This window comes from Neltuma alba, unplaced genomic scaffold (assembly GCF_004799145.2).
Source record: "Neltuma alba isolate B1F8T4 unplaced genomic scaffold, ASM479914v2 tig00011373_pilon, whole genome shotgun sequence".
Lineage (NCBI taxonomy): Eukaryota > Viridiplantae > Streptophyta > Magnoliopsida > Fabales > Fabaceae > Neltuma > Neltuma alba.
Genome location: NW_021636067.1, coordinates 199,380 through 211,633, shown reverse-complemented (window position 1 = coordinate 211,633; position 12,254 = coordinate 199,380). Strand labels below are relative to the sequence as shown.

General features: G+C 34.4%; 1 long non-coding RNA gene across 1 annotated transcript; it reads right to left on the bottom strand.

Moving 5' to 3' along the window:
* Window positions 1–4,071: 4,071 nt before the first annotated feature.
* On the bottom strand, window positions 4,072–7,291 carry LOC114712564 (uncharacterized). Its single transcript, XR_003737248.1, has 4 exons — window positions 7,024–7,291; window positions 4,738–4,902; window positions 4,516–4,628; window positions 4,072–4,155 (listed from the first exon to the last, which is right to left on the bottom strand). It is a non-coding gene; the product is annotated as an uncharacterized LOC114712564 (long non-coding RNA).
* Between the last annotated feature and the right edge of the window lie 4,963 nt (window positions 7,292–12,254).

Below are 12,254 nucleotides of genomic sequence, written 5' to 3'. Positions count from 1 at the left end.
TTTCATTCAAAGCTCCACTTGTGATAAACCCGTTATCATCATTATCACTGTCTTTGATCTCAATAAAAGCTCTTTGTGGTCTTGATAAATTTGAAGTCCTCCAATATCATCACCTGTTGCTGCAACGCACAAGTCGCTTCCTTTCCCTTCAAAGCTCCACTTGCGAAACACTCATCATCCTCATCATCACTGTCTTTGACCTCAATAACAGCTATTTGTGATCCCATACTGCATTAGCTGGTAAAGAAAAGATATATTAGACCTACATACATGAAGAAAATAAGTTTGCCTACAAAACTTTGCAACCAAAAGCTAAGAAATTGATGATTATATTCCATAAACTGAATATAGTCTTGGTTGTTTCTTCTGGACATGATGGAAAGTCCAGCCTTAGATCCTCTGTTTATCTAAATATCATGCATATACATGCAGCAAAAATCAATGCACGTTAAATGTCCATATCCGATGCACCTGGCACAACAGTGCTTGGAGTGTCTGGGGACTGCCTTGAATCATCATCATTGTCATCATCAATAAGATGGGTATTTCCACGATCGTCCATCTTTCTTTGAGATGGAGAAGTGTCTGCGGCAGTATTTTCACACCCACGATCATGTACATCAACTGCATTCACATAATAGAAAGTCCAGCTTTAGATCCTCTCTTCATCTAAATATCATGCACATCCATGTAGCATAAAAAGAGGGATGTTATATATCCATACCTGATGCACATAGCTCAGCTGTGTTTGGAGTGTATGGGGATCGCCTAGCATCATCAGCAACAGCGAGATGGGCATTTCCACTGTCGTCTGTAGCGATATTTCTGCACTCATGGTCATCCATATCAACTTCATCATTATCCTGTCCGTCCATGTCTTCAGCAAAAACCCCTGGACGAGCATCATTACATATCAAAGGCTATCGACAAGCAGGACTCTGGTGACAAATCCATCAGGTCAACAACAAAGAGGCAAGATGAATCCTAATCTCCAAAAAAAAAAAGAATTCTTGCTATCACTCCCAATTCACCTCATTTAGATCCTCTATTTATCTAAATATACATATCCATGCAGCGAAAAGCAATACATGTTAAATATCCATACCTGATGCACCTGGCATGGCTATGTTTGGAGTGTTTGGGGATTGCCTGTGAATCATCATCATCATCATCATCAGTGAGACAGGTATTTCCAAAATCGCCTCTCTTAGATGGAGAAGTACCTGCAGCATTATTTCCACAGTTATGTATATCAACTGTATTCTCAGTTGCTACTTCTAAACATAATGGAAACTCTAGCCTTAGATCCTCTCTTTATCTAATATCATGCATATCCATGCAGCACAAAGAGATGCATGCTATATATCCATACCATGCACCTAGGTCAGCTGTGTTCGGAGTGTCTGGGAATTGCCTAGCATCATCATCAACAACGAGATGGACATTTCCACAGCCATCTGTAGTGATATTTCTGCACTCATGTCATCTCTATCAACTTCATTATTATCATGTCTGTCCGTGTCTTCTTCAGCGGAAACCCCTGGACAAGCATCATTAAATATCAAAGGCTATCTACATGCAGAACTCTTGTCACAAATCCATCAGGTCAACAACAAAGAAGCAAGATGAATCACAACCTCCAAAAGCAAGAATTCTTAATTGCTGTTGTTCTCCCAATTCATCAAACCAAAAACAAAGCCGAATTAAAGAAGAGGGTGGTTTTATCGATAATCCATAGTAACTACCATAGAATGTTTCATGACTAAGAAATGCAGTATGCTAAAATTTACAAGAAATTTGCCCAAAAAAATTTCACAGATTTGAATGCTTCTTTTCTTCCATACACACAATTACATCAGCTCAATCACCATACCTTCAAGAAAATTGAGAGTTGAGAGCACCCTAGTCACATGCTGCACATTTTTACACAGAACCCATGCAAATGGACAACACCTAGGATGGAATGAAAAAATCCCACTTAACCCTAAATTGAAACATGCCTCGGTTCTGTTGGTTTTACCACATATGTATAACAGAAGATCAATTACCAGAGTACTTGCACTACAATTCCAAACGCACGGTGTAAACATCTCTCTATTTCCCTTCAACATAAAGAACTTTATTGATATTATTCATTAGACAACTAAAAACATGGTTCGTTATCCCACAATAAAAAATTTATGTGACTAGCCTTAACCACATGCACTTGCATAGAAATTCAACTGATTTTTTTCGCTAAGAAATAACATACACAGAATTGAATACATAAATTAATTTTAAGGGGGAAAAACAATCAAATTAGAAATAGTACACAAACATAAAGTAGCAGTAATAACACATTCTACTTTGATATAACATCAAAATTGATCCTTCTACCTGATCTATGCACCATATGTACACAATAATTCATTAATCTATACAAATGTCATGTTTCCATAAAATTAGTCACAGTTATGCAATTTATATCTTATCCTAATAAATCGAGAAATGTCAATATGCAACTAATGCAGCTACCAAAGTGAGATTTTTAATCCAAAAACATTAGGAAATTTAATCCATCCTATCATTCTAATCTCAATCAAGACTTTTTTGGGAAGCACTAGTCATGCATATCCAAGTAGAAAAAAGAGATGCAAAGCGAATTTCAAAATTCTCATTTGCTGTAATTCTCCCAATTCATTTGACCTAAACAAAAGAAGAGAGATAATTTAATGGATAATTGATAAGAAGTACTATATATCTGAATGCTTTTCATCAGTACAAAATCAAATCAGTTTAATCATACTCCTTTAAAAGAATTGAGTGTCCAGAGTACCCTATTGATATGTTGCAAATTTTCACACAGTTCCGTTGCAAATTTCACACAGTTGCCCTGCAAATAAGCAGCACCTTTGATGGAATGAAGAATTCCCTCTCACCCCTGTATTGAAACTTAACTAACACTCCCTTTTTTTTGTCTCCTAAATATAAGACAAATGATCTATTTCCCTAGTATTTTATCTAAAGTTCCAAACGAGGGTAGGATATTATCTCCCTCTGTTTCCCTTCAATATAAACAACTTTATTAACCTTATCCTTTAAATTCCTAAGGAAATAATCTGTTAAGCCAAAATTATTTAAATAAATTTTAGAACCTTTCTACTGGTGCAAAGATTGGACCCAGTTAATTACTTGTTCATGAAAATGTTATGTGTTTTGTAAGCGCATCACACACAGCCTTAATAAAGCAAGAAATGACAATGTGCCATCTAATGCAGCCACAAAGTTGAGATTTTTTAACCCTAAACCACAGCTAAATCAAAGTTTAATTTATCCTATCATTTTGATGACATTTGAAAATTTGAAAGCCAAAATCAGCCATGCATATCAAAGTAGCGAAAAGAGATGCATGCTAAACTTCAATACCTGATGTACCAAGCACCGCCTTGTTAGGAGAGTCCGGGGATTGCCTAGTGACTTCAACAGCAGATGGATGGATGTTTACAGACTTGAGGTCCTTTCTCTGCGAAGGAGGTGCCCCTGCTGTGATATTTTTATGCTCATTATCACATACATCTACATCACTCATATCTTTTTGCTAATGACTTTATTAGAAACCCTTGGATCAATGATTCGTTGAAGCTCAGACAGCTCCTCACCTTCTCCTCCATTTCCCAGTGAGTTTCTCCATTCATAAACAAGTTTGCACCTTTCTCCACAATCAAAAGTCGTTCACTCAGCTCCTCAATTTTTTTCTTCCATGACTCATCAGCCTTACGTTTTTCATTCTCCAATTCAGCATTCCTAATCCTCAACTCAGCAATCATATTTCCATCATTTAAGCATTGTGTTCTTCTTCACCTCTTCCAACAGTTTCTCATATCTCTCTTCAGCATGCTGCCTTATCTCACATTGCTCCTTACATTTCCTCAATTCATCTTGAACACTCATCCTCTCTAACCTCTCTAATTCTATTCTATCAGTTAGTACCTTAATCTCAGCCTTTAATTTGTTTTCCTTCTCAACCAAGACCTCCTCCACGCGGTCATAGTCAATCATACGGAATGCAGTTCCAAATTTGAAACCAACTCTTTTATACTCAACTCCATTAAATATTCTTTGTCTCCATCATCATCTGAAGCAAGTGGTAAGCCCAATCCATGTTCCATTTTAACGCTAAAAGGATCAAAATGCAAAAGATCAGTGAGCATGGAGGAAGAGAAACAAAACAAAACATGGAGGGAAAATTGAGAAGGCAGCAAACGAGTGGGTGAGATCACAAAACCATCAAATACTCATTAATCAAAGACTGAAATGCAAGTGCTATTAACGTCTATTTATAGATCAAGCTTTCCTACCCATGAAGAAATCTAATTATAAAAATAAAATTAAACAACAAGGTGCAAACTCACAAAAAGCGAACTGACGTTTAGAAGGATGCTTACAAAAATATAATTGAAAACTTGAAAGGACAAAAATCTTTTTTTTTTTTTTGGAATAAAATCTCCCATATTTCCTATCACTAAGAGTCACTACCTTCGACTTTGACCGTGCCCGTGAAAGGGAGTGGGAATTGGTAACATGCAGGTGCCCCTAGTTTAATCACAACCGTGAGATACATCAAACACTCAAAAATCATCTAAGCCCTCCTAAGGCGGCAAAAGCAAGCAAGCAAAATTAAAAAGAAAAGAAAGAAAGAAAGAAAGAAAGAAAGAAAAAGATGAGAAGTGACACAGTGACACAAAGGCAATCTCCAACCATTCTCAAGGAACCGTTCTGCAAATGAAAATAGTGAAGGCGCTGATCCTCGCGTCGGCCCTTGGCATGCCGTCTCACGCCGTAGGGCACCTTCCGTCGTAGATGGGAAGTTCAATGCAATTTGTCACACCAAGACGTACAATTTCCTTCTAACCGGGTCTTTTCCTTAGCCATGACAAAAAGTTCATATGATTATATACAAATATAGTGATTTTAGATGCCTCTGTTGTAAGGTTTGACACATGAGGCATGGAAACAATATCACTGAAAACAAGATTTAAACAATAAGTTGCATAAGGTGACCAATAAATAGTTCTATATTTCTCTTTAATCAATCTACCACATGCCACATAGTTAGCAGCATTGTCAGTCACTACATGGATCACATTTTCAGGACCAACCCAAGCAATAACTTCACAGAACAAATAGAATAAACTTTTGGCATCTTTAACTAAATCTGAAGCATCAACTGATTTCATAAATATCATATCATGTATTGAATAGACTAAAAAATTAATTAAAGTTTACAGTCTACCATCGGTCCAACCATCAACCATAAGTGTATAGCCATTTTCTTTCCATTTTCCACGATGACTCTCAATCATTAACTGTCATTCTTTTTTCCAATCTCCCCGCAATGTATTTCTAAAATCATGAGATTTAGGGACCTTAAACCCAGGCCCAATTGAAGCAATAGCATCAACAACTTTTTGAAAATCTAATGCACTAAATGGAATGCAATTAATAATAGCCCATTGAGCAATAACCATCTTGACATTATAATGTGCTTCTTTAGTTTACAATACACTGTTGAGGCTTGGTTGAGAACCAGGAATTGTCCTAGGAACAAAACAATTATCAATCCTCCTAGTGTTAAGAGCTTTTCTCTTGTTGCCACTATTCTCAATGCCTATCCTAAGTCGAGGTGAAACAATTGGCTCTTCAATTTTCCTAATTTCAACGTTGTCTTCTACATCATTAACAGATTTTTTCTTTGCACCTTCTTTCAAAGATTCTTTCATTCTGACACGTATATCATAAGGGACTTTTTTACAAGAACACACTTGACCAGTGACACTAGCTAGATGTTACTTCATCCTATTTATTCCATCTCCCCTATAAATTGATGCACAAAAAAAGCAGGTAAAAACATTTACTTTTCCCTCTTTTTTAAATGTAACATATGCCCATGCAGGATCAGTTTTAGCAGTCCCATGGAATGATGAGGGTAAGTCAGGAGTGGGATTATTGGTAGAAATAGGAGTGGGGTTGGCATTCTCATTTCCTTCAGCATTATTGTCATCCATGATCAACAATGTCCGCACAATAATCCAAAAAAACTACAAAGTAATAAAACACTAAAACAAAGCCATTAAAATAATATCAGTAAAACAAACCAGCACAGTACACCAATAAAATATTTCTATTCAACATGGAAGATAAAATATAAACAAATAAAGGGAATAGAATGGTTCATATCTAACTTGATACAAATGCATAGGAGATGCCGTAATTAAAAATTAAAAAGGAGAACAAAATAAGCTTTTGTCCAAGACACTTCCTTTTTTTATTAAACCTATATTTTTAATGCATTGAGCTGCACATCGGACAGCAAATAGGTTTTCATTACTTTGTGACAAATGGAGGGTCCTTAGCTGCACCTTCTTTACCTCCCTCCCTCCCTCTGTGCGCGTGCTCGCTCTCACTCAGTCGCTCTTCTCTCCTTCCCCTTCTTCTTTCATCTTTATGATCTACTAAATGTACTGGTAAAAGATTATAATCTTTCGTTTTACGAGTCCTGCTTTCATTTTTTTTTTTTTCTTTCACTGGTCAAATCAAGCAATTGCCCGTGAATTTTCTTGCTATTTCCTACAATGCTTTAATGTTTCTCACTACTGCTTTTTCTTTCCAGCCACTTGGTATTGATTCATTTTTCAGTTCCTAATATTTTATTTTCAATATATGGTTAACATTCCATGATTAGCATCAGATTTCTTTAGCCAACCAATGTAACCAAGAAAACGTGTGTGTGTGTCTGTGTAGAAAAGAGGGGTTTGCAGTGGGGAGACAACCCTTCTCGATTCTATGACAAAAAAAAAAATGCGCGCAACCAGCGAGTGTAAGATTATAAAAATAAGTTTTTTTACAGGTAAGTTTCCGAACCCAATCTTGTTCTTGTGTACGCAAACTTGTACATAATGAGTGTCAGACAGTGAACGACAGAGCCAACATCAGGGGAGAGACCAGGAACTGAAAAACAAGACCAATAGACCTAAGAAAGCAAACCTGAGGCAAGTGAGGGAGAACGAAGCTCGAAAGCAAATCAGTGAAAATGCAACCTCCAAGTACCCACGCAGCTTTCAATCTCAGTTTCAGGCCAGCAATGCGAGAAGCCGAGAACCATTTCAGTTCATGTGAGCAACACGAGAGACTCCAATCGACGCAGTGGCAGACAACCCACTCTGAATCACTCCTCGAGCAAAGAAAATTTTAGGCCTTGTTTGGGGTTTTTTTATTTTTGCAGGAAGGGGAGGGATTGAGAAGGAAAAATAGAGCGGAGTTAGGGAAAAAATTGTGTTTTACATTATGCTTCCTTTCCCTTCTTTCCCGGATTTTTTTTCTGGGAATGGGAGAGAAATATTTTGTCAGACTAAACTATTCATGTTAACTTTCTGATATCACAATCTTACCCTCCTCGCTAAAACTCGCCTTTTCTTTCGGGGCAAAAATGAAGTAGAGATTGATTCCAGACCCATTAATCCAATGTGGATTGGTGCATTTCAATAAAAGTAGATGGGATTTATCAAACACACGGTTAATCCCAATAAACCTGAAATGATAGGAAAAAAAATATTTTAAGAATCACCTTTGAAATCTTATTTATTGTTTAGGTAATACGAACTCAATTATCAATAGAGAGCAATTAGGACAGAAAAGGATTAAACTACTAAAAACCCCATCACATCCGTCAATTAAAATATGCATATATGGACAAAGTGGATAATTTCAAAGCTGCGACTGCAACATAAGACCAAATCTCCTCGACATCATATGATGACACTTCCAACGTCTTAGGCAAAGAGAAAAAACAGGCCATTTACTGCGAAAAGGCGATGGTTCCCATGAAGATAGTTGTGTGTATCTATTTAATTTGTATATATGGAGATGCATATAGTCCTTCATCGTCCTCAACTTGGGCATCGAATCAAGCTCCCTCTCTCTCCATCTCTCTCCCTCTACTGTGATATATTACTCTCAGTATTACCACGCATGGTTGCCTCACTTCTTAAGCTGTCTTCCTTCATTGCCTTCCTCTGCATTGCCCTCGTGCTTTCTAGTCCCAACGGTTGGTTTTGTTTTACCAATGTCTAAATACCCACTTGAGTTTTTACCACTTCCTTTGCTCAAATACTACCTCGAGTCTTTGATATAAGAATTACTTAGAGATCCAATTTGATTATAAACATAAGACTTAATATTTTGTCTCTAATGTTTTTCTATTTTGCTCCTAATTAGTAATTCCTATGGTGATTACATAAGTTAAGGGGTTTTTATCAAAGATATTAGGTTAATACAAATTTTGATCTTTTAAATTTGTTTTTATTTTAGTTTTGGTCTCTCAAGTTTCAAACTATAAGTTTTGATCCCTCAAGTTTCTTTTCATTTATAACATGAGTTCCCATAATCCATTAAACACTAAACAATTGAAGGACCAAAAACTTATGGTTTGAAACTTGAAGAACCAAAACTAAAATGAGAACAAATTTGAAAGATCAAAGTTATATTAACCTAAGAATATTTTAGAAAAAAAATAACATCCATTTATGACAAGTAGCTAACTTAACTAATTTTCTTAATATTTACAAATTAGTTATCTAACTCCCAAATTAATGATTAGAGGTAGTAATTAACAATTTGCACTAGTATTAACAGTCCTTATATATGCATATTCCCCGGTAACTCACTATTCAATAACTTTCTATTAGAAAGCTCCTCCTTCAATCCATTTATATGTTCATATCTTTTCACTTGATTTGTTGTTGTTAATGTACATAGAAAATGTTGAGGCAGCGCTTTGCAGCAGAGCTAGCACAAAATTCTCTGGCTATTGCGGGGACAATGGCCGCTGTAATGATGCGTGCCACAGCGAGGGCGCTGGTGCGGGAAGTTGTGTTGCTCTTCCTGACCCAGCTTGCTTCTGCTTCTACAGTTGTACGTAAAGGGTGAAAGTGTCACTGCCTACTTATCACACACCAGCCTCCCCTTCATCATCTATATCATATCAATAATTAATAGTGCCACAGCTAATAATAATGCACTATGTGTATGTATGCAAGCTTTCTTTGTAATACATGTGTCTGAATTTTTGTTTTTTGTCCTCCACCAAATAAAAACTTATGTAGTCAATTATCATATAGGTAACGGTGTTGGCACTTTATAGAAACTTCTTGTCATTGAGTCTTCATATGCTTTAGTTGTTACTCCTCTATCTAGTCCGATTTACAAAGTAAAGAGAAAATTTTTTCATATCAAGGTATAATTTTACTCTTAATTTATTATTATATTGACTTTATTTTATGAGATATAATATATATTAAATGGAGATAAATTTAAAAATTAGTTATTAAATTTTAACATAGAGTTAATGAAGTTTAAGGTTTTTCTTGATTTATGTAAAATATGTTACAAATAACTTATAAAGAGGATTTGGGAATGAATTCTTGTATATATATAAATATATATTATCTACCATTCAAAAAAATATATTATCTACTGACCTACATGTATTATCATTATATCATGAGTTGAGAAGTTTTTGATTTTCTTAAGTATTTTCAGTGGTTTTCTTTTCAAAAGGAATCCAAGGGTGTCGACTGTCGAAGCCACCGAAAATTAATGTTTACTCACAAAAATATTTCTAGTACTTCTCCTATACTTAATATAGGACATAATTATTAAGTTAATTGTGGTTCTAAATATAAGACCTATTTATCATATTTATCAGTTTTTTCTAAATTACTCTCATAGATAGCCTCTCGACTATAATCAAGTAAGGGAGGAAGAGAGGATATTAAGAAAGATGATTATGGTATTTTAGGAAAAACATGTCATATTTCTTATAATTAACTAACTTACTTAACTTTCTCAATTTAATCAAACTAGTTAAATAAGTCTTATATTAAGGATCAGAAGAGTATATAAGGTGAGTAAGGTTGTACTCTACAACGACTAACCAATTTATTTAACCCAAAAAAATAAAAGAAAATAAAAGGGATTTCATGAGAAAATAAAAGAGTAATAACAATTAAATAGATGAATAAATAAACTCAGAATATTTTTAAAAGGACAAACTTCAATGCAAAAAGTATAAATAATTCATCTTAATTCTTTTTCGTTCGTTATCTTTTTACTTCTTGTAATGGAAATATAAAAAAAAATTGTTCGAGCAATTATTTTATATCCATACCATAACTCATGCCCCTATTCAACAGATCGGGAGGATTCTGTTGATTAATTGGAAAGAAGGAGAATTTGAGTGTGCAAAGGAGAATCTTTTCCCAATTGACAGAAGATTCTGTTGATTAATTGGAAAGAAATAAAATTATAACTGTCAGAAAGTGAAATTAACTTCTTTAATTTAGAAAGTTAAACTTGACATGAAATAAGAACCAAGAGCCTATGCATGAATTAAAAGGAGGGTTAAAATCCACGTAATTTGGGATTCAAGTAAATATTTAATTATTTTATTCAAGAAGATTGCCTCTCATTGGTTTTTTTAATGTATAAAAACAATACTTTTTCTTATTCAAGAAAGTTTTTCTGCAAAATATTTCAGATTAAAGTGTTTATAGATATTATGAAAATCTCATATAGAAATTAATCATTGTACCTTTGGAGGTTCTAAAACCTCAGATAAAAATCATTTCGGAATCTTATTTTCTTTAATTTTATAAGAAAGAGAACACGTTTTGAATAATCTTACAACAACTTTAAAACATTAAGCAACCCAATTAGTATACTTGCTGAGACCGAAAATTCTTACAGGCATGGTTTACCAAGAAACCTCAATAGCTTAAGAGGTTTTGAAAATCTCCCACGACAAATATTGAAAAAAAAACAGAGAAGAGAAAGATGAAATATAAATGAGGATAATAGCAAAGAACAAACATAATTCATTTGCCAGATTATCAAACATGGTGGTAATAAAAGGAAGAGATGAATCAAATCTCATGCCTTAATCAGTACCTGTCAAGCTAATAAACAAAGGATAACATGATGTGCACAATGCACAACTAAATGTACACAGCAAGCAAATACCATTGGACATATTTTCTATCATCATCATATATAAGGCCAACAGAAAGAGATTACATAATAATAATTGTGAGGGGACGAAAGAAGAAAACTCCAGATATGAAAAAAATAAAATAAAATAAAAAAGAAGGGGAAAAAAGATAAAACCAATTAATACAAAAGTAGAAAATAAAGGGAAACAAAAAGAAAAAGAAAATAATGGATATGCAATAAGGTAATATATATATATATATAGATATATGGTAATATATATGAACTTATTAATAACGCAAAGAAGCATCAAAATACTAAAATATGCTTACATGAACAATGTGGATAATTTGAAAGCTGGACTGCAACAGACCAAGTCTCCTAGACATCTTATATGTGATGACACTTCCAACGTCGTAGGCAAAGAGGAAAAAACAGGCCATGTACCATGAAAAGACGATGGTTCCCATGAAGATAGTTGTATATAAACATGTATATATGTGTGTGTGGAGTCCTTCCTCGAATCAAACTCTCTCCTGTGATATAATAAACTCAGTTACCAGACATGGCTGCCTCACTTCTCAAGTTGTCTTCCTTCATTGCCTTCCTCTGCATTGCCCTCGTGATTTCTAATCCCAACGGTTAGTTTTGCCATTTCCTCTTCTCAAAGAAGTAGCAATTTGGTACCAATATATAGTAACAGTCCTTTATGCATATATATAATCCCCAATAACTGGCTATTCGATAGCTTCTTTTTATTAGAAAGCTCTTCCTTCAATCCATTTATATATGTTCATATCTTCAATTCATTTTGTCTCCAATAGTTATCTATTTTACCCTCAAGTAATTCTTATGATGATTGCATGTTAAAGACTTTTCATCAAAGAATATTTTCAATGCACATGATTATGATTAATTGTGATATTTAAAAAAAACAACATCAATTTATTGCAAATAACTAATTTAACCAATATTCTTAATATCCATAATCAATTATCTAACTCTTATATTAAGGATTGAAAGTAGTACTTAACGATTTGTACCAATATATTAACAGTCTTTATTATGTATATTCCCCCGTAACTTGCTATTCAATAGCTTTCTTTCATTAGAAAGCTCTTCCTTCGATCCATTTATATATGTTCATATTTTTTTCATTTCGTTTTGTTGTTGTACATGTAGAGAATAATGTTGAGGCAGCCGGAAGTTGCACCAGACGTAGCGCAAAATTC